Raw genomic sequence first — 27,882 nt, forward strand, 5'->3', positions numbered from 1 at the left:
AGCGGAGATCTAAGGTGGTAAGCGAGGTGGATACTGTTCCTTTGGGAGCAGTGGATCTGTGAATTCTGTGAGTGCCCAGTGTGACGGGGGCTGGACACTGCAGGGGGACACATGGAGGGTTCGAGGTTGGAGTGCGCCTATCACTAACCTGCAGAGGGACATCAGACCTGGGGAATCAGGGAGCTGACACCCAGTGGGCACAGACAAAGTTTCTATATGCTAAGGGCAAGTGGAAGCGAGGTGCCCTGCAGCCCTGGACACCCTGGGGAAGCATCACACACTGTACCACAACAAAGGGATGGTTGATGTGAAAGGTGACAAGACCAATCTGATGCTCTGTAATACGTTGAACCAATGGTTTATGTAATTAGGAGAACCCCAAGGATACAGTGTTAGGAGGGATAGGGAGATTGCCACCTTAGCTGTCTTGATTTTCAAGGGGTTGGTATATAATAAATAGCATAAAGTAATGTTCAGTCAAGGTTGTACAAAAGCTCTCTCTAAGGGTGACAATGCTACTTTACATGTGTAACAAACACTTCGTAACAAAGAAGGGGCTAGCATGACTGCCTCCTGAATACAGTCACCTGTGTATGGGCACTGGTTCAGTGCCGACTCTGGGGGAAGTTCCCGTGCCAGAATTAACAACACCGTTTCCTCCAGTCCCTAGGTATGCTTTGTTCTATTAGTTTCCATTTTATGCACCTATCATAGGCCGTGAGTAAGAACTAAAACCTACACAATCCTTAAAATGCTCAAAGAACAAAACCAAAAAAATTGTCCAATAACACATAAGAACATAAGAATGGCCATACTGGGTCAGACCAAAGGTCCATCCAGCCCAGTATCCTGTCTGCTGACAGTGGCCAATGCCAGGTGCCCCAGAGGGAGTGAACCTAACGGGTAATGATCTAGTGATCTCTCTCCTGCCATCCATCTCCACCCTCTGACAGACAGAGGTTAGGGACACCATTCCTTACCCATCCTGTCTAGTAGCCATTAGTGGACTTAACCTCCATGAATTTATCTAGTTCTCTTTTAAACCCTGTTATAGTCCTGAGATGTTATATAACACCTCACTGAGATGATCATATTCACCATGCATAAACCCCCCACAGCAATCAAACTACCCCTTCCCAAAAGTCTGGGTTTTGCAGGGCACCCTAAAGGCTAACAAATCCACGTTATACCAGAGCAAGGAAGGTAGCATATTCTAATCCAGGGGCCTTCATGAAAGATTGCCTTCCAGCAGCCCCCTTAGGCCTCACCTGAGAGAGCTCCTGGCTGGATGCCTCACGTAACTGAAACTATGGTAGTATAACATGGGAAGAGAGGTAGTCTCTCTGGTAACCATCCCATACTGACCTTTCTTAGGGATTACAGAGCAAGATGGGGTGATGGCAGAGGACATTTGATAATTTGTCCATATGTTTTTGCATTAGCCCTAAAATCCTATGATTCCTGGTTCCATCAGCTATAGTGGCTATTTTCCAAGCATCCCAGATCCAAGGTTTATCATATAAAAAACCACATTCTCCCATTTCTGGTATTGGTGGCAAAAAATACTGTACCCTTTAGGACTGCAGGGTACAGTATTTTCACTCTGCGACATTTCAGATTTTGATAACATTTATTTCAGTTTATAAAAAAATACATCTAGCTGAAGCATACACAGACTATTTACAAAATCAAATATGATTGATTTAGATCGACCAGCCTAATACAATTCCTTGAATAATCTTCTATATGTTAAACACATAACTGATTTGACAGATATACCATCCTGGGACTGTCCCACAAGGCAAGTTCTCAAATTCTTGTTCAGCAAGATATAGAGAATAGCAGAGCTCTCTCTCGCTCTCTCCCCCTCATGTACACACACTGAATTAGAAGATCAGCTTCCACTTTTTTTAATTCTACCCTAGGCAGTGTTTTGGGAAGTTCTAGCCTTTAAAATTTCCTGGGCAGACAGGCAAGAAGAGTGAGAAGTGACAGAGCTTGACGGCAGTGGGGGGGCGGGGAGGGGGAGGAGAGTGAGGGTAAGTAGGAAAGGTGGAAAAACATTTAGACTGATGGAGTCACATGATTTTCAGTCACCTGGCCCTCCAAAATGAGGGTGCTAGCTACCATAATTTGCCTTTTGATAGCCTACAGGACTCCTATACTCTAGAGCAGTGTTTCCCAAACTCGTTCCGCCACTTGTTCAGGGAAAGCCCCTGGTGGGCCAGGCCAGTTTGTTTACCTGCTGCATCTGCAGGTTCGGCCGATCGCAGCTCCCACTGGCCACTTCCCGGCGGTCGGTATGGGAGCCGTGATCAGCCGAACCTGCGGACGCAGCAGGTAAACAAACTGGCCAGGCCTGCCAGGGGCTTTCCCTGAACAAGCGGCGGAACAAGTTGGGAAACACTGCTCTAGAGCTTGAATTGTTCATTCCTGAAACTATATGTTCATATTCTTGCTGCCTATTTTCTGTGTTGCTGGAAACTTGCTTGAAACCACAAATCACCCTGCCATGCCTCCCCAGTCAGAAACTCTGTTCTCCACAGAGGCACCAATGAATCAATGTAGATAACCATGTCTAAATCCGACATTTGGGTCTGCTTGGCAGTTACCCTGCGATTTAAAAATGAAAACTGCTAACTCATTTCTTCCCTTGATTGATTAAACACGATTACTCAACTACTCTTTTCAGCAACTGTGAGATACAAACTGCAATTTATCTAAACGTCATGGGTGCTTTCTGCTCTAGTTAGACACACAGAGGAGTTCAAATGGCATTCTTGTGCTCCAGTGCGTGGCTGACATCACTCATTCCCATGCTGGAGCACACATCCTCCTTAGAGCAAGAAGGGCCAATTTATTCCTGAGGTACTCTGACTTCAGTGGAGTTACACCAGGCATGAATTTGGTGCACGGAGTGCACATGGAGACATTGAATATGCCGTTACATACAGTATTACCCAAGCAACCCCATCTAAATTTAGTTCTCCATTTAATAAGCTGTTCAGGGGACATGTCAGTTTTCCACATAGCCATAAACTGTTAGGGAGTTTTACTGCACAACAGCAGCTCGCTCAGTGACTAATCATAATTCCAATAGCCCCATTCTTCATCCCTTGCTGCTCTGAAGCCCTTTCTGACCAAGGAAACTGCAAGAAGATTGTCCTTTGGAACCTGGCTTCTAGCAAGTTTATCATTCTGGTCATTTCCAATGGTAAATATCACAGTGGCACAGAATTATAGAGTAAAAAAGATGGCCTACCTCAAATCCTGGAGAAGCAGCATACCCTAAGAGCAAACAGCACTTTTTCTTCAGCAAATGCCAGTAAGAGTTTCTGTAATGCAGCTGAGTGTATTTACATACTGCACATAGGGTGTTAATGGGCCAGGCTTCCCTGCTGTCCTGCCTATCTCCATGAAGTACCATGACAGCATGATCAAGACTAAAAAAATAGCAGTGTTGCCAGTTTATTAAATATTGTGAGATTTGTGATATTCTTCTTAAAGCTCCAGCACTTGGAGTCAAATGATTAGGTGAAAAATCTCAGCTTATATAAAAATAAAGTAAGTTTCTAGACCTCATGGCTGCAGAGAAAAGGTTGAAAACATTACCTGTGTGCACCCAAAAACCAAAAGGCAAATAAAAGCCAAACAATTATTTTCTAAGATATTTGGGGCCTGACTCATTATTTTTGAACAGTTGAGGTTGGCAATACTGAAACAATGTCTCAGCTACAAAGAATGTTTCACATCTCTGCAAATCCAATGCAAAGACGTCAAGCTTGTGACACAGACATCTTGCGACACAGACATCTTGCTGTGCTTCAAGAATCTATTTAATTATAGGTGGGACTCAGCAGCCATAGCCTTCTGTTAGAAACACAGAACTAGCCTCATGGCTAATGGCACAGATTGGCCATTACAGTCTCAGCTGGCTGTGTTAACTTTTCAATCAATTTGAACTTCCAGCGTTAATGGGATCGGTGATTGCATAAATAACTAACTAAAACTCAAATATCTCCAGACACCTCTTTCCTCTAGGAAAATATTTGGACCACAGCCAGTTTGTTAATCATTTCATTGTCACCACTCTAAAGGTGGGGTGTGAAGCTCTGAAGTTTTAGGCTCCAGTATGAATCACTGAACAAACTCTTTGGGAAGCTAAATCTAGGAGTCTGCACACCCAGGGGAGAAAATGTCCCTTTCTCCAACTGCATAAGAATACACATGCACTTAGAGCCAGGTTCTGAATAACGACAGGAAGATATTCTGTGATGCTGTAATTGTGATCATTTCCATGGGAGGATTATTTACTGCCCTATTTTCATATTTGTTTCAAATTGTATTTTGTCACATGGACTAGACTGTGCCTTCCCACACATTTTCCCATGGGGCAGAAACTCTCTGAATTCTCCTACAATGATGGTGTTTTTCCTCCTCATAGAAGCAAAATCTCATTCTCCAAACCTCTTGGATCCTTTAAGAGCAACACAGCTTCAAGCAGATCCCCTGAAAGCATGATGAGGCTAAGCTGCCAGTGACTCACCTCCCTGTAGCTACCCCAAGGAGGGGACACTGGGCCAAGGGAGCACCAGTCGTGTCCATTACATGAACACCTTTCCTGGGAGTTTGTGCAGCCATGGGTTGTCCTAACTCCTGAGCAAATTCCTCACTGCGTTTGTGGAGATTGGGGGACAATGGGTGCTCCCCAGAGCACCCTCTTCAAATGAAGATCCTGAATGCCACAGGGAACCCTCAGTGTCCCAGGAAAATAGTGTGATACCCTCCCCAAACACTATATATGCAAACTGTTATATAAGCAGATGACCTTGGGGCAACCTGGCCCCAAGACATTACAGAGCTTATAATAATCAATAATAAACTCTGGCACATATGGTACTTCCCCATCCCTGCTTCCTTGTGCAAATGTGATCTGCACATGGTGGAAGCAATGCATGTGGGTCAGCAGGTGCAATCTGGGCACGTTTCTTTCCTTCCACCACCACCGCTTCAGAGACAGAAAACAGAAAGAAATGTAAATGTCTTACGTAACATACATTGCCTTGCCAACTCTCAGGATGTTCTTGCAAATATTTGGTGTTTTTCTTAAAGCCTCCTGGAGTCAGATGATTAGATGAGAATCTCAACTTTCAGGGTTTTAAAAATAAAAGTTTCTAGCCATCACAACTGTAGAGAAGAAGCTTGACAACATAAACCTTAAACTCTTCATACCTACAAGACAAACAGAAAGAACCCAAAACTTATTATTTGAAAAAAGTCATCATTTTGGAGGTCTGATTTGACATTTTAAATGCTTAGCATTGACAATACTGTTCTCACTATTTAATCTGAATTGATCTCATTTTTTGGGGGAAGGGGTGGCATTTTACACATCTTGGATCATTAAAATTAAGAAAAGGAGTACTTGTGGCACCTTAGAGACTAACCAGTTTATTTGAGCATGAGCTTTCGTGAGCTACAGCTCACTTCAGCTGTAGCTCACGAAAGCTCATGCTCAAATAAACTGGTTAGTCTCTAAGGTGCCACAAGTACTCCTTTTCTTTTTGCGAATACAGACTAACACGGCTGTTACTCTGAAACCTGTCATTAAAATTAATTTACTGCTTTTCGCTTTCAGACTTTCACTGGCACAGGGAATTGTTTATTTGCTAAAGAACAACTGTTTCTCTTGAAATTTAAAAGATTCATAAAACTGTTTAGTTTGGTCTTAGGTTTTAATCAGCTTGTTTGGTTTTTTTAAACCATATCTAAATTTTGGGCCATATTCGAGTTGAGTGTCCTATGAACAGTGCACAACTTACGATAGTTTGTGTTCATGCAGGCCTGCAAACTCCTGAGCAGTAACGAGAGTGATCAGGTAAGGTGAGCTATTACCAGCAGGAGAGTGGGGGGTAGGGGGAACCTTTTGTCGTGATAATCAAGGTGGGCCATTTCCAGCAGTTGACAAGAACATCTGAGAAACGGGGGAGGGAGGGGAATAAATAGTTTTGTGTCATACTTTGTGTACTGACCCATCCACTCCCAGTCTTTATTCAAGCCTAAGTTAATTGTATCCAGTTTGTTAGACAATCCAACCTTTCTGTGAGACCTGTTACTCGAATATAAAGCTTCTGTATTGCCTCTGCCTCACAGTTACAGCTTTTCGGCCTGGTTTATGCACTGTTTTTGTTAGAATCTGTCAGTTGCAGTACAGGTATTTCTGATCAAATGGTCAGCATATTGCAGTAATCCTGTACTTTGCCCCTTATGTGCCCACTAAGTGCTGCACTGTAATCTCACGGTAACACACAGTCTTATTGCAGTTAGAAAATTAATTAAAATAAGACCGAATATTGTGCCAGGCTACTAGACAAGAATCCAGCTAGTGTAGTATAATATTAAAATCAAGTAAAATACGATAACACTCCCCAAAGGGAAGTAAGAGCATGAGTAGCAACCTCAGGGCAGAGCATTAAAAATCAGAGCACAATCCCTTAACCGGTTGCAAATTCTAAACTTAGATTTCACCAACCCACTGCAACAAGCGCAAACTTCTCCGGAACTTTAACAGCCCTAACACGGAGTCACAGACAGTCCCCTTGAGTACTTCGTTCAGTCTTGCCACCCAGGTGAGTATCTCTCTGTGATAGATGGCCCCTTACACCAAGAACAGCAGCAACATTCAGGTTACTCCTCATCCCAAAGGACCAGTCACTTGCCCCAGGACAATTGCGCTTTAGGTCTCCTACCAAAGATAATGTTTGTAGTCATTCCTATAGTAAACTGAATGAAGATTTATTAAATAGGAAAAGGAAATTCGAGAGTTATTTACAAAGTTAAAGCAAGCAAACACATGAGAAGTTATGATCTTAGGTTTCAAAGTTTATATGGGCTTCTATAATCACCAAGCTATATAGGGCTAATCCAAGCTAAGCAGCTAGGGATCTCTTGCTTGTGCCTAGAAACACTTCTCAAGGTCCAAGCAGCATAGAGATACCTAGTTCCTTTCATTTGGGGTTTTTATCGCCCTCCTATCATGTGCTCTGAGCTTCAAATTCAGCTGATGGGAGGAGTTCACTTACATGACTCATCTTCACCAGGAGGAGAGCAGAACAATAAGTCTTTAGTCCTGTTGTTGATGGTTTCTCAATCCAGATGTGGGGAGTTTCCAGTTGTATGATCCATCCATATCCTGTCTGGCATTGATGGGTCTCCTTTTTTGGGAGGGAGTGTAACAATTTCTGTAGAAGAGCAGATCTTCACACTAATTGATGTCCCTTTCCTGTACGGCGAGTCATACAGTCACAGAGGCTTACAAAACAACCAATCAGATATTACAATACAGTAAAGAACACTGATATTACAGATAAGATTAATGCAGGCAGCAACTCACAAGCATTTAATAGAATCAAAATACTAAACGCTTTCTTACCATTCTAATACCTATTTTATCACTATTTAACCCTCAAGTGAGCCAGACACATTCCAGCTATTTATGTATTAGTGTCCAGTTGAGACATGGGGACCATGGCATGAGCTGGCACCTGGCCTACCAGCGTCACATATACAAATAAAATATAGTGGGGCAACTGTTGAAATGGCCAGTGTATAACCCCGACTCATTCTGTGAGAAATCATGTGGTGTGCGAAGCTGCAAGGATTTAAGTACATTATGAACATCTATATCTTATGAGAGATTGATGCGATCCTGGCATTTATTGAATGCCATCTTTGTAATAATCATAATATTTTGTCCTTGCATGATGATTTTCATTCATAGATCTCAAAGCACTATACAACAGAGAGTAAACTTTATTATCCTCATTTTTCAGGTAAAGAAACTGAGGTATAGAAGGTTAAAGTGAAGTTTCCAATATCACCTATGAGACTAGGGTTCTATTCCAAAGTCCCAATGGAGTGACCTATTCACTGGGGTAAGTATCCATGTCTTACCTAATTCAAGAGCTGTTACCTAAAACACTTTGCACTTCAAAGCCTATTTAAAAAGTGAGATGGGCCAATGTGACTCAGTAGAGGTTCTTTGCTTTTCCCATAATGCTCAGCCCACTATCTACACTGCCTCACGTAGACGTGGCACTTACCAAGCAGGGTGGCTGAACTTGCATCTCCCATTAGAAGAAGCACCATGCTACCACCAGAAGCATAATTCAAAACAGGTCAACAGTGACCACTAGTTGCTACAAGCTGATGGCTCTTTGATGGTGTTGGTGCTTAGAGTTGGGTGTTCTTGGTCCAGATTCCAAGCATGCAGGAATTCATATCACAAGGCCTGAGTAGGCATGAAGTCTCAGCTAGCTCTCTCACTAAGATGTCCCTCCAGGTCAGGGCTGAGGCAGTGCTAGGGCAGTGGGGAGAAGAATGCTTGTTCTGTAGATAAATAGGAATCAGTCTCCAAGGCTGAGAGTCTGGTACTTTTCCCAATTGCTAATGTCACATTAAAATAGTAGCAGAGGTTCTTATGCCCTTCTGCACTTCCTGCAGTATTTCTGATTCTGATCTCAACCCAAACCAGGAAGCAACAACTCTCCTCACTGGCAAAGAAATGTAGTACTGGAGCACTCATTACATTTCTAGCCCAAAGGAACTGGGAAGTCTAAGCCAAACTTTTTAAGTATGACCCTGTGCTAACATTATTTATGTCCTGTGTGGCAGAGCTCCAACCTTGTCCCCAGGGGTCCCACGCTTCCAGGCTGTTTATGCTAGCTTCAGAGGCTCACTGCAACCCTCCATGTAGCCCTTCTCTCTCTAGGGCCAGGGATACAGTCTACTGAGCCCTTTTCATCATAAGCCAGCAATGGAGGCTGGGGAGAGAATTCCCCACAGTCTTTGTTGCTCCTACAGCCTCATGCCAAAACAGTTTAGCCTCCTGTCCTGACAGGGGCCTGTTTTCCCCTCCCAGGAGATGTTTCTGTAGTGGTGGGTTGGGGGGGAACCCAGGCCCACCCCCTACTCTGGGCTCTAGCCCAGGGACCCTACTGGTAGCAGCCAACCTTTCACTGCTAGAGGTGCTACATTTCCCTGGGCCACTTCCCCACAGCTCTCCTACTTCTCCCTTACCAAGGGCTTGAGGGTGTCTTTATTAACCAGCCCTTCAGTCACACTTCCTCTCCCCGGGCTCCTCTCTGCCTGACTGGAGTGAGCCCTTTTATATTATCAGAGGGGCCTTAATTAGAGTCAGGTGGTCACATTAGCTTAATGGCCTCACCTGACTCTTTGCAGATTAACTGGAGTCAGGTGTTCTCATTAGCCTGGAGCAGCCCCTGCTCTGGTCAGTCAGGGAACAGAAAACTGTTAATCCAGTGGCCAGGACCCAACTGGCCTGGGTCTATCACCCTGGTAAACTGATATAAAAAACCAGAATGGGAATCAAGAGACTTGGGTTGGGTTCCCAGAATTCACACCACAGGCTTACTGTGTGTCCTTGGGGAAATGACTTAAATCCTCCTGGTGAATTTTGGCCCTCTTGAAATCAGTGGCAAAAGTCCCCTTGACTTCAGAAGAAATAGAATTTAACTGTCATGTTGAAATTTCCCCATCTTTGAAACAGGGATATGTTACCTCCCTTACAGGAGTATTGTGAAGTTCCAGACATTATAAAATACTGAAATCTTTGGCTGAAAAGTGTTAGGGGGCAGATTTTCAAAGGAACAAATAGGAGTGAGGTACCTAACTCCCACTGAAAGTCATTGTAAGATAGGCATCTGATTTTGTGCCTTTGAAAATCTCCACTCTAGTTATTATTTTTCATGTCTGTAAGGCCGAAATACAAACGGCATTGTAGTGTTAGTAAAATATGCTGAGTAAAAGTCCCTGTACCAAGACAGCATAGTCCATAGGCACAAACTGATATAAATTAGAGCAGAACAGAAGGGGACAAAGAGTGGAGAGTGGCTTTATAGATATGCTCAGTATATTAGTAGATAACCATCACTCTCTCCACTAAAATATTTTGACTTTAAACTACGTGCAAGGTTGTGCTAACATTTTTAATTAGCAGTTTGTTGATGAGGGATTTATGACCCCTATTAATAATTAGGAAATGCTGCCTGATTTCTTTTCCTTTTTTTCTAAAAAAAAAATATCCTGCTGAGCAATCATAGACAGCAATTCTTGCCAAGTCACTGTCTGATGGACTAAGAAGTGAGTGATTTCCTTTGCAGAGTTAATTTAAGCTTATTGTTAAAAAATCACGTGAAAAAGCAAGTCCTAAGCCAGCACACTGTAAACCTGAGCTCTCACAATACAAGCTAAGCCTGTGTCTTGTTAGTTCTATGATTTTTGTTTGACTACATCTCTTAGGGGCTGATCAACGCCCATTGATACCAATGGCAATCTTTCCATAGACATCAATGTGTTTTGGATCAGCCCTTTAAATAAACTAAAGGCTTAGGGATTGGTGAGCTATGGCTTATAATGTGTTTTCATGAGTTTTGATGGAGGACAAGACGGTGTGATGCTTTCTTGAGGCACTCAGGACTCAGAGTCACCTTGTTGACCATCTGCCTCCAGCGAGAGAGAGAGAGAGAGAGACTTGCTGGTCCTTAACTGGGTGTCAGCTCCCTGACAGCACCAGCCTGTTAGCCTCGCAAACGCTCTCCTCAGGGCAATGCTAGCGCTCACTTTGTAAATTCACAATAGGTGCACCCCATTCCCTGAGCCTCTTTCAAGTGTTCCCCTGTGATATCCAGCCCATCACAGGCTATTCACAGAAATACCAGGTTTGTTATGTGGACAGCTTGACTGGTTCAACCCAGGATCAGTTCTTGTATAACACCACAGTAATGAGTTATATTTATAGTGAAATCAGCCATAATTTTATTAACAAAGATTAAGATTTGAAGATAGTGAGGATAATAGAAACAGAAAGTTACATATAAAACAAACAAACAGTCTCTAGCTTGCTAGTGTGTTGACTTCACATGCAAAGGGGGCCTCCATTGTGCTGGCCTACAATGCTTAAATTACATGTAAACTGAGGCAAATAGGTGAATATACATCCTTTGTATGGCAGAAAACTGTTTGTCAATGCTGCCTTGATTCAGACTTTTAGGAACATATTTTCAGTGTGCGTTATATATATATATATATACACACATATACATACACAAAAACTTTCTTAGGTAATATTTGTATGTACATTTCACAACAATATGAACGACCACTGTGACCCCAGATTTTATTGAAGACCACATATGACACTCTTTATGGATAAATACTATGAAAGCAGTGTGGTAGCTTTAGTGAGTTTGTCAGGTCTGTTAGGAGTAGCTGTTACAGAACACTGAGGGGTTCTTACAGATGGAAGCACTTATGACTGGGACAAAGAAGGGGTTCCACTCATAACGGGCAGATTTCAGGAATAATGGAATGGTCTGAGACTTGTTGAATGCACAGGATACCATGTGAGCGGATAACAAGGATCTTTTTGTTTGTTTAGGCTGGGATTGACGAAGGAGTCTAAAGCAATTACATGTCCAAATCCCATTAAAATTCAATGGAATTTGAGAAACAAATTCCCCATGGCTTTTTTGGAAACCCCAGCCTGTTAGCAATGTTCTGAATGTGTTTTTAGGTGCACTCTAGGTGCAGAACCTATATATATATATATATATAAACAAATTCTGGCAATCTAAAATGACACAGCATCCTCACAACCATCCCAAAGACTCAACTCTCATCAGGAAAGACTTGTCTTATATACGGCTCTTGCAACATTCCAGGAACTTAGGTCAGCAAAGTCAAGCTTTTTCAGACCTTCTTAGGGAAGCAAATTCCAGAGCTAAGGGTCCCACTCCCAAGATCTCCCTTCCACTGCATGTGTAAATCTGTCAAGTGTCTCACCAGCCCTCAGCCTGGAGAGAGCACAGCAGTAGAGTCCATCTCAATGAGAGGTAGGGCCCAAGTTACAGAGGGCTTCATAAATAAAAACACCATCTTGAATCACCCAGGGATCTCTACAAAAACCAGGTGCAATAGGTATCATGCTATGAAAACAATCCAGCCCCTCTAAGTAAATGGGCAGCCACATCCTGTACTTGTTATCTTAGTGCAGTGCAACTAGAATACGGATTCACATTGCATGTGAAGGAATCTTACAACAAGTGGAGCCTCATTTTAGCAAATATGTAGATACGCTGTACAACGATGTCTGTCTGTTCTAGTCAATATACTGCCCCTAGAAACCTAATGCAGCTCCGAGAAATTACTATAGTAGCATAAAGAATAGAAAGGGGCACAGAATAAAGAACAAAGTGATTGAAAATGATGCAAGGATCTAAAGCTGCATTATTAGAATAATGTTGTTTTTATACAGTGCCTTTTATCTGAGGAGCTAATCTACTTTATAAAAGTCAATTTATTCAGCCTCCTGGTAACTGTGAGGTAGGTCGTTAATATTATACTTATTTTGTTGAGGAGAAGTGATGGCTTAAAGAGGGACCCGACTTTCCCAATGTTATATATCAAGTCAGTAGTCCTGACTCCTCATCTGCTGTTCTAACCACTAGCCACTGCTACCTCCATCCTTTTAAAGACAAGCTACTCAGAGCAGATAGAAAACCCGATAGGATGCACGGGACTGCAGATGTCATCCCAGTATTACACATGCCACAATAGCGTTAGTGCAAGAATTGCTGATGGAAAACTGTCTTTTCCTACAGGAAATTAAGCTAAAAACATTAACTGGGCACAGGCACAAAAAGTGCTATTTCTGGAAACAACCAATGTCATTGTTGTCTGAGCTGAAGTGGCGAAGAACACAATAACATACCAACAGCAGTAGTAAAACACAGGAACAGGCTGGCTTCTAAGTGCCTGGATTAACATTGTGTTGTTTTGTTTATCATGATATGTCGATAATGGAAATGTTGTGTGATGGAGATTTTTTGAGCGCAGAGCCCAGATTCATAGATCCAGCCATAATCTGCTACTAATACAGCCTAAATGGGAGGCTTTGTTCATGTTTGAAGTCAGACAGTATCTTCCTTACTTGGGTCAGAAGCCTCATTCTCTATAAATGGATTGCTTGTTATTGAGATAGATATTGATCCAGTATTACTCTAACCAGTTGGGTAAATCTGTTGCTGGACAGAGCAATAAACCAAAAAGATTATATAAAAAAATTGCAAAGACTTTTCTGGGGGACAAAAAGCAAAAAGGGAACATTACACACTACCTTAGGGGCCTAATGTGCACAGTGTCTGTAAGAACCTGGGTTGTGAAAGAGAGTGACACTGAAAAAGTGAGACAAGGCAGAAGCCAATGTTGCACTCATTTATCTTTGCACAGTGTGGAGTACAATGCAGCACATTATTATTTACAGCATTTCCACAGCTTTTAATTTCTCTGGACGTTCCACTACCATCATTACCTGTCAAAAAATAGTTTAAGGTACTAAACCCCCTTTCATTCAAAACTCTCTCTTCTTAAAAATCTCTTATTTTTGTTGGAGTGAATCATTAACTCAGTAACTTCCTCAATTTCAATCACAATTATAGACTGATTTGTTCAGGAAGCAAGCTGAGCAAAAAAGTATCCCAATAGCTAAACTGCATACAATAATCAACTCTAAGATTTAGATCACAGATCTTCTATCTCAGATAAAGAAATAGAGAATACAGACTGGTCGTCAGCTCCACTTTTCAAAATGCAAAAAAGATAGGAGCAGCATTGCTCTTCCAGCTGAGACGAGTTATGAAGTCAAAATTTCAAAAGCACCGAAGTTACGTAAAAGGCTCAGACTTATTTTCAAAAGTGATTTAGACATCTGGTACTTTTGAAAATATTATTCAGCCCTAAAGGGCTTAGTATTCTCTAAAATATTTAAACATAAACATTATATATGTACATACATACACACACACACACACACACACACACATTCACACAATTCTGTGTGCAATGAGGATATTCAAGCTTAGTTAATAATACAGACATGCAGACTGTCTGTGTGTGTTGAAGGGTTAATTGTCTGGGTTGTTGTCCTTGTCCTTCAGTTTCCCTTTGCCAGAAATAGTTAGGATGTGGCTGCCCATTTCTTCCTTCCTCTTACAACTAGGGTGACCATATTTCCCCATGTGGAATACAGGACATCTAGTAAAATTACTCATATTCAAGCGAGTTCAAAGGCAATCAATCAGAACTATGCAGTACAAACATTCAAATTAACATCAAGTTGACTGACCCCTGTTAAAAAGAAATCCTGCATAGTTGGATTCTTTTTATTTACCTTCTTATCTTTAAGACTTTATGGTTCACATGGGGAAGGGTCACACACACACACTCACTCCCATGCATCTCTTTCACACAGGAGGGGTGACTGACCGACCCTCCCGCCTGGCACTTTCTGCCCTCCATGCCTGGCTGGGCCCTCAGGACAGACCCGCCTCTCCTGGTACCTCGCGCTGTGTCTTCCCAAGGCAACACATGCCGGGGGGGGGGGGGGGAGACACGCTGGGTTTCATGCCACAGCTCTCCAGATTTCTGCAAGGGTTCACACCAGTATGTGGCCAGCAGCAGCCTTTTGGCACTGTGCAGGAGGGAAGGGATGTGAGCTGCTTCTAGCCACAGGGGCAGTGGAGGGGGGGAAGGGATGACCTGGCCCATGTCTTTGCAGAGCTCATCTCTTATTTCCCCACCCGTGTGGCTTGAAGCAGCTTGTCCCTGCCTACCCGCACAGCGTCAAAAGGCAGCTAACACCTCCAGGCTGCTGCTAGCCACCGACATAACCCAGCCACCTCCTGTCCCCCAGCTACAGCATAGGCAGGAAGTAGTTAAGCTCTGAAGATTCATTGTGCACCAATGCCCAGGGAACCTGACTGCAGGGGCTTCAGTAAACCAGAGAGGTGGCTCAGTAGGGGAGGGTGCCTAGGGGAAGGAGCAGCCCCGCATTCCCTGAGACAGGACCAGGGGTAGGGGAGGTGAAGAGAGTGCTAAGCCCCTGCCCTGGGGGCTGCTGTGGAGCCTGAAGATTCGGGGCATGAACAGGCTGGAAATCGCTTCCCTCCCCAACCCCCCACTCTAGAGCTTAGCTGAAGGGCAGGGAGGCTTCCCTGTGCCAGTATTGTGCAGGGCTTCGGCACCCGCAGGGCTCGGCTCCTCCTGGCCAGCGCCCCGGGCTAGACGGTCTTGGGCTTTCCCGGGGCCCTGGCCCAGCCAGAGACAGTGGGAGATGGAAGAAGCCTGCCAGCCAGGCTGCTGGTGAGCTGAGCACTCTGGCCAGGGGCTGGTTCTCCACACAGCGCTGGGAGTGGGACGCACCCCACGGGTCGGGATATGGAGGAGCAGCGGGGGGTGAAGTGGCAAAGCAGGGAGAGGACAGCAAGATGGGGAGCACGTAAAGGGCCGATGGGTGGGGAGCAGAGGCGACATGTAACCGGCCAATGCCTGGCGCCTGCCCGCACTCACCAGCCACCGCAGCTCACAATGCGCAGCCAGTACCGGCTGGAAATGGGACAGGGGTTGGAGCCCTGCTGGCCGAGAGCTGGCACGCAGCAGGGGCTACGTTGACAGACCAGCAGGGAGAGTGGCTGGCCCCATGTGCTGCAGCTTCACCCCACCACCAGCCTTGCACACCCATCAGCAGTCACTGGACCCCTCCTCCTCCTGCCGCTGGTGGGCAAGCAGCTGGCAAGCAGGGATCCAGCCAGCAGCAGGACCCACCAGTACTGATGAGGAGACAGAAAATACAGGACAATTTGCCCATTTTTAAGAAAAAGTCAGGACACCTGCAGGAAGGCCTAAATACAGGACTGTCTCTTTAAAAATGGGACACCTGGTCACCCTACTTATAACTTTCTCTCTCATACGATTTTAAAAAGAATGATATGCATAAATACGTATAACATGTGCAGAGTGTCTAATATGCTGTGATATGGGAGTAACACTGGTGCATTAACTATAATCCTTTCACGTTGGGAAAGCCACTGAAATAGTATCTTTCATAACATGGCTTCACATTTCATATAAAATACACTGTATCTTTATGAAATTAATGCCAATAAACAGAACTGTCTGGCTCTAATAGGAGAGATGACAATTAACAGATCTGAAAGATCCAAAGTCAAATTAAAACAGGACCTGTAATATGTGCGTTAGCATCCATATTCTATTTTTCATGCTTGCTGCATTCCTCCTCCTCACTCAGAACCTTTGCCAGCAGTGACAAAGGAAATGCAGAAATCAAAGCAACGCTGCTCTCCATTATTAATCTCTCAGCATCTTCCCTGACACAAGAGAGAGGTGACTTTGGGAACACCAATTTCACTATGAAAAATGGTAAAAGCAAATGCAAGCAAACAGTCCAATAGGAAGACAATACTGGAAAGGGCAAACACATGGAAAGTTGAGACCTAAGGGGTTTCTCAGGATGAAATGGAGACATGAGCGAAATCTTCCTTGATTGTCATTTTGACGAGCCCAGCTCAGTAAGACAAATTACATGATAATACATAGCCGAGGGTTCTTACTGTCTTTACAGCCATTGTACTTGAGTCTGAAATGGGCACAAATGTTTATTTTATGTAAAGCAAAATCTTTGGATGCTCAGATTTTGGGCTGTGTATAGAGTCAAAACTAAACAATATTTTACATGGTAAAACAGATACACTAATGAAATAAAAATGCTAGATTTACAATGTATCTTGTTAGTATCACAATGCATTTCCCTTTCAAGTTTTAGTTTCATATAACACGCACTACCTTTAACAAGCATGACTGAAAAGCTACGAAGAGTTTTTGGGGAGAACTGGTCTGCAAAACACCTGGAAATTATAGCCCAACAAAGCATATACAAATGCAATGTTCTTTCACTTAACGAAAAAGAAAGAATTATCAGATGAGATACGTCATGGAGGGTAATGACTAGTATTACTCCAATGGTTTCTAAAATGCTGTAAGAACCAATCAATACAGATCGATGAGTAGCATTTGACCATATCTTCTGCATTATCAAGGGGATGCAAACTAAGGCATATGTTTGTGCCTGATTAGACACTTTATTGTTCCAAACAGCAGATATGAAAGGGACAAAGCAGATCAAGTTTATTGCTCCCCCTTGAAGGAAATAGACAAGACTTCCAATTGCCCATTTGGGGAAGAAGAGATTTGTTTCACTTTCTATTACTTCCTTTGGCCTCTACACTCCCTACACTGTACAGTGTGTGCACTGCAAATCCACTGGGTACAGCCTCATGGACCTTTGCTGAGAGACTTGAATTATTCGGTGAGATGCTCACTCCCCCACCCCTTTGAATACATGCATTTCCCTTGTGCAGAAATAATGGGTTGGGCCGGGCCAGGCCAGGCAGGGGTGAGTTGCTGAGACAAATAGGAGGTTACCCCCCTCCTCCTGCTCCCTAAGACAATGGCATAATGGACAGAAAAATGTGTAAAGCTCATGCAACCTGAAGCAGCATTAACTCCTGCTGTGTGTTCTGTGAATCCGCATCCTGCTCCTCCAAGGGATCACAGCGTCTGGCAGTGACCGCAGCACAAGAGCTTTGCAATAAGTACAGCTATAAGAATAGAGAATGACCTTTTCTGATCTGTACAGGCAAATCAACTTTTCAGTCTATTCCTGATGCACCAGTGAACCTGTAAACTGGCTTCTGCATCCCATGTACCTTCTCAGTTTCCATTAACAAGAAAGGGAATTACACACACAGGGAGAACAGACTTGCACCGTTAAAACCAAATACAGGGCATATGTGAACAAGGAGTGAACTTGTTCAGTTAAAGCAGACCTCACAAGGCAATCCTGACAGTGTATTGAGTTTGGACACGGAAGCAGTTCTGCAGATCTGCTAAAGGAAGGAACATATTAAATGATTTAATCTACTGTACACCTGTGATTGTGGCTTCCATGTGCACTCTCCCCATCTCCTTAAATGATAAAGGAATGCATGTAAGGAAGGCCTTTCCACCATAGGAATGACACTTTCAGCACTGATACCCCTTCTACCCTAAAACCCCAACCAACCCCAAAAAAACAAAAACAAAAATGCCACACCCTAAAATAAATGGAATTTCCATCATAGGAGATTTTTAAGAGCAGGTTAGAGAAACACCTGTCAGGGATGGTCTAGATAATAGTTAGCCCTGCTATAAGTGTAGGGGACTGGACTAGATGACCTCTGGAGGTCCCTTCCAGTCCTACGATTCTATTAAATCAACCTTTAAAAATAGTAAATTAATAAAATCTAAAATATCAAAACAACCCCCCTACTCTGACCAGAGTTTTGATGCCAAAAACAGACAAATGCTAGATGCTCCATGAAGTCCATGAGGGACATTGCTATTGATTTTATGTGGAAGATATTTACATACTATGGTGATTGACAGATAGAATTACCTGAGCAACATGGTTACACTGGAACTAGTATCTTCTATTCAGATCCATGCAGGCAGAGTACTGGGCCCACATGGAGCACCTTGTCTTCAAGGGTCTCCCCAGGCTGATCCAATTGCAGGACTGAGGCCTTCGTATCAGTTCAGGATACTTCTTCACTCCTGAAAATACCATCAGGATTTGGCCCTTTTATTCCCCAACCTACAAACTTTGGCCTCAGATTCACAGGATGCTCTTACTAAGGCTCTGATCCTGTGTGCACTTATTCATGTGTTCAACTTTGAACACATGAGTAGTCCCACAATGGGATAGCTCACATGCTGAAAGTTAACCTTGTCTGTTTGTGGAAGCTGGGACTAAACAACTATAATTCAAAGACTTTAATCCATGCTATTAGCTAGGAATTATTACCAATCAGTTCTTTTTGAGTTAGTGGAAAAGATTCAGATTCTTTTATACACAAAATCTCTATATTTGCTCTCCAGTAGTTTAAAATGACTAATCACTTTCTATCTATTAAAACAAAAAACAACTACAACAGCTTGTTTAGTGACACAAGGCAGCTTTTCATGTACTAACTGTAAGAGCAGACTAAAGTGTGTTTCCCACTCCCAGATACAATGACATTGCACTTGTTTTAATTGCAGTATATTTTATAGCTCTGATTACACAACTGACTGGCATAATTAGTACATGACAAACTATGACAAAAACCTAGTTTCCTAATCTCCGTGAGAGCAGGATCAGGCCTCTAACAATAAATACAAGGTATTATTTTTAACTAGTCAAAGGAGTAATGGAAAACTGGACCTAATTTTAAAAAAATTGATGTCTTCTATCTCCATATGATTAAATTAAACTTTCATAGAGAAATTCTATACAATCCTATCCTCTTTCATAGAAGAATCCTATAGAATTTAACAGAGAATGTTTTTCTATAGGTTTTTTCTTTTTAACCATCCCATAGAAACATACACCAGGAAGAGAATTTTATATTTAACAACTTTCAAAAAGCCTAGAAAGTTTATTTCTATTAAATTCTAAAGGACTTTTCCATAAGAGTTGCTTCTAAGAATGCTATTTTTTTCTGAAGTCCTGCAACACAGTGCATTGATGTATTGTTCTGCCTTGAAGTCTGCTATTTTTATAAGCTAAGGTGCATAGAATATCAGTGGAGAGCTCCCTAATAAATATATTCATAATGCTCATCAGCTAATGAAAAACTGTAGTAGCTTGGAGAGTGATCTGCATCTGCAAGTTACATGCAATGCAAAGCAAAAGGCACTTTTACTCAGAACCACATACTTTCAGGATCCTCTCCTGCCCCCAAACCCAATACCAATCTGAATTAGTGAGGAGGATGTGGTCAGCAAAACTCAGTCTTCTAGGCTCCTATACTTTAGCTAGAGCAGGAAATGCCCTCGGCTGGCTGCACAGAGGTGATCTTATTTGCTTCCCTGTCCCTCTGCTGTGGAAGATAATCCCAGGATAGCAGCTCCTGCATTCCCGGAACCTTAGGGAATGCAGGGACTGCCAGCTCCTACTCTTCCTTCACCTTTGGTGAGCTAGCTGGCAAAAAAGCATGTCAGGCCCCTTATTTAGAGTACATCAAGGTTTCCCTGGAAGCTTTTCTATAACTGTTATCTCTCTCCCCCCCTCTCTCTGTCTCTCTCCCCCTTTTACAGTCTCTAGACTGCTTCTGTTTTCAGAGACGCACCTTAGCTCCAGGATGTTCACTACTTTGTACAGTTCTGAGGGAAAACAAGACTTGATTTGACACACGTTATGGCTTCAGCTTTGCCATCTCACTCACTCTCTCTGCTCGCATTTCCTCAGAACAGGAAGCTTGCGCTGCCTCTGAATTACTTAGCAGTGACTCAGGTGACATTTTTGCTGTTAAATCTCAGCTTATTGAACTGTTAAGACCACTTTGTTTCATGTACTGTATCCCTATTTCTGTTAAGTGTATTTTATTAATCTTTTTATTATTCCTGTTATTATTTTAGTTTTGCCTCTGTTTTCCCCTACTCAGATCCATGGCTAGAGGACATAAAAGAACTCTCTCTCTTCTATATCCCTTGAAATCTCACTGCCACATGGCTCTCAATGCTGGTACCTCAGAAGCAAAAGAGCAAACAGTGAAAGGTGCATCTGTCTGATCGAGGCAAGGGAGCTGTTTTGATATTCTCTCCTCAAAGTTGAATGAAAGTAGGACCCATCGAGAAGGGCGGCGCTGAGGGAAGACAATGTTAATTCAGCCTAGATTATTATATTATATATTTCAAACATACACATGAAAAGCATCAAGGCATATAAATCCATGTGGCAAAGAGGTAATTCCCCAGTCCCTCCCCAGAAGTATGGCTTCCATAGGTTGATTGGCTGAATGGCATTAGTAACAAAGTTCTGCCATCTTGGAGGCGGCCTACCTTGATTGTATTTTTAGTGTCTGATACGTTGATACTTTTGATAATATGTGGTTCTTTTGTTTTTGTTTTGTTGGTGGTGGTGCAAAATTCACTAACCAGCTGACAGAGACATTGGTTTTGTCGCATTTCAAAATGAGGGGGAGAGACAGTAAACTGGCTGGATAAAGTACAGCTCTTGGCAGTTTTCCTTCTACCCTTGCAACAAAATGTTGGGAGGAGTTGCTAGAGGATAATTTGGTTACATTATGTCTGCATTATCTCTGCAGCAGGAGCCTGGCATGCTGACATTGGAGACATATTGAGCCAATTCTTACCCAAACTATTGTTTTTAAAACAATTGCAAGTAATGATATTGGAATTAGCAAGATCCAATAGTGCAATTTTAAAGAGGCAACAAAAACTCTCATAGAAAAACAATTCCACTCCATTAGAAAGGATTTGAATGGTTTGAAGCACAGGTTTCCCCATTCCCTCTGGCTTTTTGCTTTGCTGCAAAAACTGTCTATTGACGTAAATGGCATTTTCTTCTCCTGTCAGGATTTCTGCAGCAGTGATTTTATTATGCAATGCTCTATTTTAAGTCAATTGAGATGACTAGTAAGGTACAGCATTACATAGCAGTATCACTTCTGCATCACTGCAGAAGTACCTATAAACCTCATAGGGATAAGTTGTTTGTTAGTGTATGTGTATTCCTTATGGAAAAGTTCTAAAGAACTTCATAGAGATGAAACCAAGAGGGTTTTGCAAAATTATGTGTAAGATTCAGACAACTTAATAGGGACCAATAGCCTCTCTATAGGTTTTTTGAACTATTCCATATGATCGTATTGTTAAAAAAATTAGAAGCATATTGTTTTCTATTAAGTTCTATAGGGCTTTTCTATAAGGGATGTTATGACCAAAGATCCTTCAAGAGAGTCTTAATAAAAGGATTAATTTAAAAAAACCTTTAGATAGAAGCATCATAAACCAAATTCTGCAGAAGATACATAAAAGAAAAAGTAATTACTAATAACAACAGGTATACTTGGTCCTACCTCAGCATGGGGGAGGTGGGAAGGATTATATGACCTCCTGAGGTCCCTTCTATCCCTACATTTCTATGACTCCACGAACAACAATTTGCACTTTGCTAATGTGCTTTATCCACACATCTCAAAGCACTTCCCCCGGTGGGTTTCATTATCCCCATTTCACAGCTGAGGACAGTGAGGCAAAGAGCCCAAGGTCACACAGCAAATCAGTGGGAATCATGAATAAAGCCATGTCAGCTGTCTTTCATCCTCCTGTTCAATCCACTAGACCAAAACTGCTCCCTGATAATAACATGTACATAGGGCCTAATTTACAAGTTACACAAGCATACAACAGGAGTTACACCCATGCAAATAGGGGCAGATTGTGCTCAGACTGCAATATAATGTTGCACTAATTGTATGGAGCATTTTTAGAGTAAGGGAAGATAAATTGTCCTGTGTAGGACTTTTTTCCACTCAGCTTCTCATTTATGCCTCAAAATGCTTCAGTGAGAAAGAAGGGGTGGAAAGATAAAATTCTAATTTGAGAGCAAAAAAACATAAGATATAAATAAGATTCTTAAACTGTAAAAACCTAGGACAGATTGTCAGGATGGTTTCAAAATGTTGTTCCTTATTTCAAGAGTAATAAATGCTGCCGTCACAATGAAAGGAAATATGCTGCCCAATCTGGCTTTCACAAACATAGAATGCATCACGCAACAGTGCATAGGAAACTCAATATTATCCATGCCCATTACACTAGGAAAGTCTCTCTCATTTTCTTCTGACTGAGCTGTTCTGGAAATCCTGACACTGTGGTACATCTTAATCTGATCAATTTGAATGTTTTGCGCCTTACAATGTATCTGTTGTCAGAAGAGTGCTGTGCTGATATACATTAACACTGTGCCCTTGGTTTGATTTTAACCAATGTTTTCAAACTTCTTCAGGACAAAAATTACAGTAGGCCAGATTAAGCCAGTCTTTACTAATATCAATTCTCACTAGCTATGTCTGACACTGCTTGGTAACTCAGATCCCACTAGTGTGAAACTGAAAACACAGTCCCATTCCTGGTCAGTAAAGGCATGGGAGTAAGATGACAAATCTTTCACAGAAATAGGTTTATTGTTCAGCGTTGTATCTCCCCTTTGACATACCATCCTGCAAATAACTAAAGGCACCAACAGTTACTAGGAGCTAGGAGAGCAGCATGCCGCTTGGTCATGCATCATCTTCCGTCACCTCCATTCAGGCTGCCCACCGTGTTTATAGCAATCCTTGCTGAGTATTGCTTCAGAAAATTCTAGTAATAAAATCATAAACCCCCCTAACAACAGTCCAGCCAGCCTTCTGGCTGCCAATTCTTCCACAGTGACCTCAGCCGGCTCTGGTATCCACAGCCCTTCACAGAAGGATGACAATCTTGAGCTAGATTAAGGGCCTTTCTTAAAATTCCTACTTTGCTGTGGAGCATGAAGTATTATTTGAGTAAAAAGAAATCAGCTTGGAGAGAAAAGAGGGGATTAGTAGGCCAGCTCCATTAGACAGAGGCTTAGATGCTAGAGGCCAAATAAGCAGAACATGGATCATGGAAGATTGCCCATAGGAAAAGGAACCATAGAAATGAGAAGGAAGAGGAGTCGTCCCAACAATCTACTGTCTTCATGTCATTAAAGAGACTCAGTACCTTTTAAATTTAATGTTATTTACTGTTAAATCTGTCTTGGATCTGAAAGTAACAGCAGCACATAGTTTCCTTCAAAATGCTTTCTATTTGAAAAATTACAGTCTGGCTTTCTGGGCACTCCCATCCGTTTGTTTGTTTGTTTTTGTTTTCTCCCAGTTAAATAAATTCCTAGGGTTTGTTTCAGAAAGTTAAAAATGTCCGATGCCAGCAAAAATATTTCTCTCATAAGAGCCGGTGAGCAACAGTAACCCCATAGTGATTGCTTTAATGAAGAAAATTAACTGGATGCATGCAATACTCCCAAGCATTGAATCCAACCAGAATTTTAGTGTTGTAAACACCCCTCCCCAAACATGCACCACACACATGTCCAAAACACCTCCAACACAAATGATGTTCATTTGTGTAGGCTTTCTTGAAGTCTTCCTAGGGTTGCCTCTTGTTACATGGGAGCGTCTTGAATTTATATATGCTATTTTGCTTCTTGCAGTATCCAGCTCAAGCCAGAACCTTGCTTTGAATTCTTCATTGCTCCTCCCCCAGTCTTGTTTCACATGGGTAGATGTCTCTGCAGGCTCTTAAATCAAGTCAAGCCCCCTCACACATTCTAAAAGCCAATTTCTTCTAACTCCCCCTCCTTTGACAGTTAAAATTTCCAAATGCGATGTAAACGCCCCACTCCCATCCTCTCCCACCCCCCCACCCCCAGTCATATACACCCTCTTCCTATTTTTGTGCATGTACTTACATATCTAGGATGAAATTGTGACTCTGAGGAAATAAATAACAAAACTCCTCTTGACCTCAGTGGAACCAGAATTTCACCCGGGGTTCTTCAGAGTGCAGAAAATTTGGAAGGCAATAATTTGTAAGTCAAAGATTTATTTTGCTGAAAAACCAAACTCACAAGAAGAGAATTATACAGCATGTTCCAGCAACAGCATTTTTCAAAGTAGCAGAATAATCACTATCCCCATTTTATCAAAGGGGAACTATGGCACTTAAAGGTGACATAATTTACATGAATATTTGATTAATATTCCTCCCACCTCCAACCAGAGAGGGGAGTGTTTGGGCTACTTCAGTTTTCTATTAGTGTAATGCACTCTCTGTAATATTCTCCTATAGCTTCCTTAGGGTTTTTCTTTCTTTCTCTTTCTTTCTTTCTTTCTTTCTTTTTTGGGTTAAGATTATCCTAGAATTAATCTAGAATACATAAAAGGAATTATTGCAGTACTGGTAAATAAGGACTGATAGGAGATGAACTAGTATTCAGATGCTTTCTACCATGCTATAAGTGATTCTTTACCTACTTTTCTTTTGAAGGTCACAAAAAAGTTCATGCATTTTTTTTTTGGATGGGTATAAAATTTCTGTACTTCTGGAGGCACCATCACTGAAGTAACTTGTTCAAGTGACTTCATTTGAAACAAAAGCAAAGCCGGCTGCCATCCTGAAGTGACGGTTTATAAAATGTACACCCCTATTTGTCTTAATTTTAACAAAATATATTGTGCTTTGTCCTAGTGTCTCCTGAGCAGGCGTAGTTCATTGTACCTGCTGAAGCACAGGGTGAATTTATCCATTATTTCTTCTAGATTTTCACCCAGATTTTCCAGCAGGAGAGGACTTACCATGAAACAAACCTTGTGGTGGCACGGGGCCCCCAACAACAGGGGTCCTCCCCAAAATGCAGGACAAATATCTGACAACCTGCCCATGAGTCCTGGCCGGCGGTGCAGCAGGGCTCAGGTAGGCAGGCTGCTTGTATGCCGTGGCTGATGGCCCCACGCCACTCCCGGAAGTGGCCGGCTGCTGGCACATCTCTGCGTACCCCTGGTGGGGGGTGTGGGGGGGAAGGCGACTCTATGTGCTGCCCCCTGGCCTGGGCAGCGCACAGAGGTCTGCTGTCCCCTTCCCCATAAGGGGTGTACAGAGACATGCCAGCAGCAGGGCTAAGGTGGCTCCCTGCCTGCTCTGCGTCCCTCCCTCCATGCCGCTTCGCTCCTGGAAGCGGCTGGCATGTCCCTGAGGCCCCGGGGGGAGGACGGGGGGGGGCGGGGAAGTGTCTCCAAGTGCTGCTCCTGCCCTGAGCGCCGACTCCACAGCTTCCATTGGCTGGGAACTGCGGCCAATGGGAGCTGTGGGAGAGGCACTTGTGGGCAGCGGTTCACAGAGACTCCCTGGCTTCCCCTGCCTAGGAGCTGCTGCTGGAGGGGTGTGTGTGCTGGAGCCATGCCACCAGAGGTAAGCACTGCCTCCTAACCCCCAGCCCAGAGCCCGCACCCCACACCCAAACTTCCTCCCAGAGCCTGCACTCCTCCCCCTCCTCCCACACCCCAACCCCCTGCCCCAGCCCAGAGCCCACACCCAAAGTTCCTCCCAGAGCCCAACCCCCTGCCACAATCAAGGTACCCCACTTTATTTTCATTTACTTCCCATTACTTATAATATAGGAGGAGCAGGAAGAAAAAAAAATGAAAAACATGGGGGAGATAAGAGAGAATGTTCTTTTTCCTGGGTCCCGGGGGGCAGGGCCGAGGGTGTGGGTAGGGGTGCTGAAAATGAAGCTGCACACAGGGCCCCACTAACTCTAAATCTGCCTTTGTTTTCTAGGTTTCCTCCATGCCAAGATACCAGATGGGCATGGAAATCCTGGCCTCACTGAAGTCGATGGCAAAACTCCCTTTGACTTAAATAAGCCAGGCTCCATGAGTCCCATCAGAAAGCAGTGAGCTCTGCAAGGCTTCACATGGTACCGGCCAGCAGATACAGTGGCAGATCACCTTGTAACGTCCACTGATGTCATGCAAAATAGGGAAGACATGGAGCACAAAGAGTTAAAGGATGCTGTAAAAAGGTCAGACTCACACTGAGCTGCTTGGGGGATTGCTACCATAGACAGGCCTGTGCCTGTGGTTTATCTTTTGAGTCACTTGAACTTAATTGTAAGAAGAGTGAAATGGAGAAACAGGAAACAAAAGCAAGATGATAAGACAGCCTTGCCACAGGATTAACAAAAAATAATTTTGTTTGCAAGTCTGTTGTCAGCCATTTTCCCCTCAGAAAAGTTAACAGCACCTACCCTCTTGAGCAAAAATAAATCAGTGTTCTCAATAGAACTCTAATGCCGTAGATTGCATAATTTTGTCTCTAACCACTCACTGTAGGAAAGGATTTTAGAACAATATTTTCTACACACAATTTCCCCTCCCTTCCTCCCACCGCATCTAATTATTAGTGACTTGGGAGAGATGCCTGCTCTTGCACGCAAACAGGATGTTGCTGTTACATACACCTCCTTTCTCTGTGATGCACACCCTGAGGCATATGTAAAGGATGTGTGTACCTAGCCAGTCTGGAACTGGAGATAAGTCACTTTCATGTAGTTCTCTTGTTCCTGGGGCTTCTCTCAGCCTTGGTATCCAATACTCACTCCTGCTTCGTAAGTCAAATACCTTCCAGAAGCCATGAAATAACTCTTTGCACTTATGGAACACTTTATATCTAGAGAATATTGTCTAAGTGGACTAATCTCTCATCTTTTCTGTGAGGTGAGTAAATACTGTCCAGAGTATGCAGATAAGGAAACATACAAACAGGAGATTAGTGCAATTCAGTGACAGGTGGGATGGAAACTGATCCACAAGTTCCTGGCTCTCTACTCTGAGATCACTGGACTATTGTCTGTTACGTAATCACATACTATCTCTCAAGTAATACTATACAATATTTTTCTAGGTACACCTGTCTAGCAGCTTGTAGTGTTGTGTTCCATGTATGCCAAGGGAAGTCCAGGAGAGTTATTTATTACAGAAGGAACTGGCAGTGCTGCCTATAGTTAAGGCTGCCCAAAACTATCCATTATAAGACACTGTGTTCAGTTGCTTATAATTTTGCCAAACTTCAACCATTTGGGCTGAACATTCCCATGCCAGGTGTTTGCCTAAAGCTGAATTGTTCTGGAAAGTTTCAGTTAAAATGGTTCAACCATTTCTGAGAATGCAATTAGGGAAAAACACATTTTTTGCCCATGTTAAAAAATTTCTTGCAGTTGTGTAATTGAGAAGCCTAGGATCAGGGACTTGAATTTAGCAGAAGGGGGACTTTGTGACAGGGATGTGCCATTTGCTGTCCCTGTGAAAAACTATTCAAATTTGACCAAGTTATAAGCCTTTGAAAAAAATCTCAGTTCTCACATGCTCAGTAGAGACTTGTTAGAGTTTGACAGCTAAATTATCAATAATTATAGGATCATAGAACTAAAGGGTTGGAACAGGCCTTAAAAGGTCATCTAATCCAGCCTCCTGCACTGAGGCAGGACCAAGACCATCCTTAATAGGTGTTTATCTAACCGGTTCTTAAAAAGCTTCG

At 42.8% G+C, this 27,882-nt stretch overlaps 1 long non-coding RNA gene across 1 annotated transcript in view; it reads right to left on the reverse strand.

Moving 5' to 3' along the window:
- The window catches only part of LOC144267754 (uncharacterized), a 99,734-nt gene extending 92,500 nt beyond the window's left edge, over window positions 1–7,234 (reverse strand). The window contains exons 1-2 of the long non-coding RNA XR_013346659.1: window positions 7,083–7,234; window positions 5,058–5,232 (exon numbers count right to left, since the gene is read on the reverse strand). This is a non-coding gene — a long non-coding RNA (uncharacterized LOC144267754). The remainder of the gene's footprint in view (window positions 1–5,057; window positions 5,233–7,082) is intronic.
- Between the last annotated feature and the right edge of the window lie 20,648 nt (window positions 7,235–27,882).

The sequence above is a fragment of the Eretmochelys imbricata genome, chromosome 7 (genome assembly GCF_965152235.1).
Source record: "Eretmochelys imbricata isolate rEreImb1 chromosome 7, rEreImb1.hap1, whole genome shotgun sequence".
NCBI lineage: Eukaryota > Metazoa > Chordata > Testudines > Cheloniidae > Eretmochelys > Eretmochelys imbricata.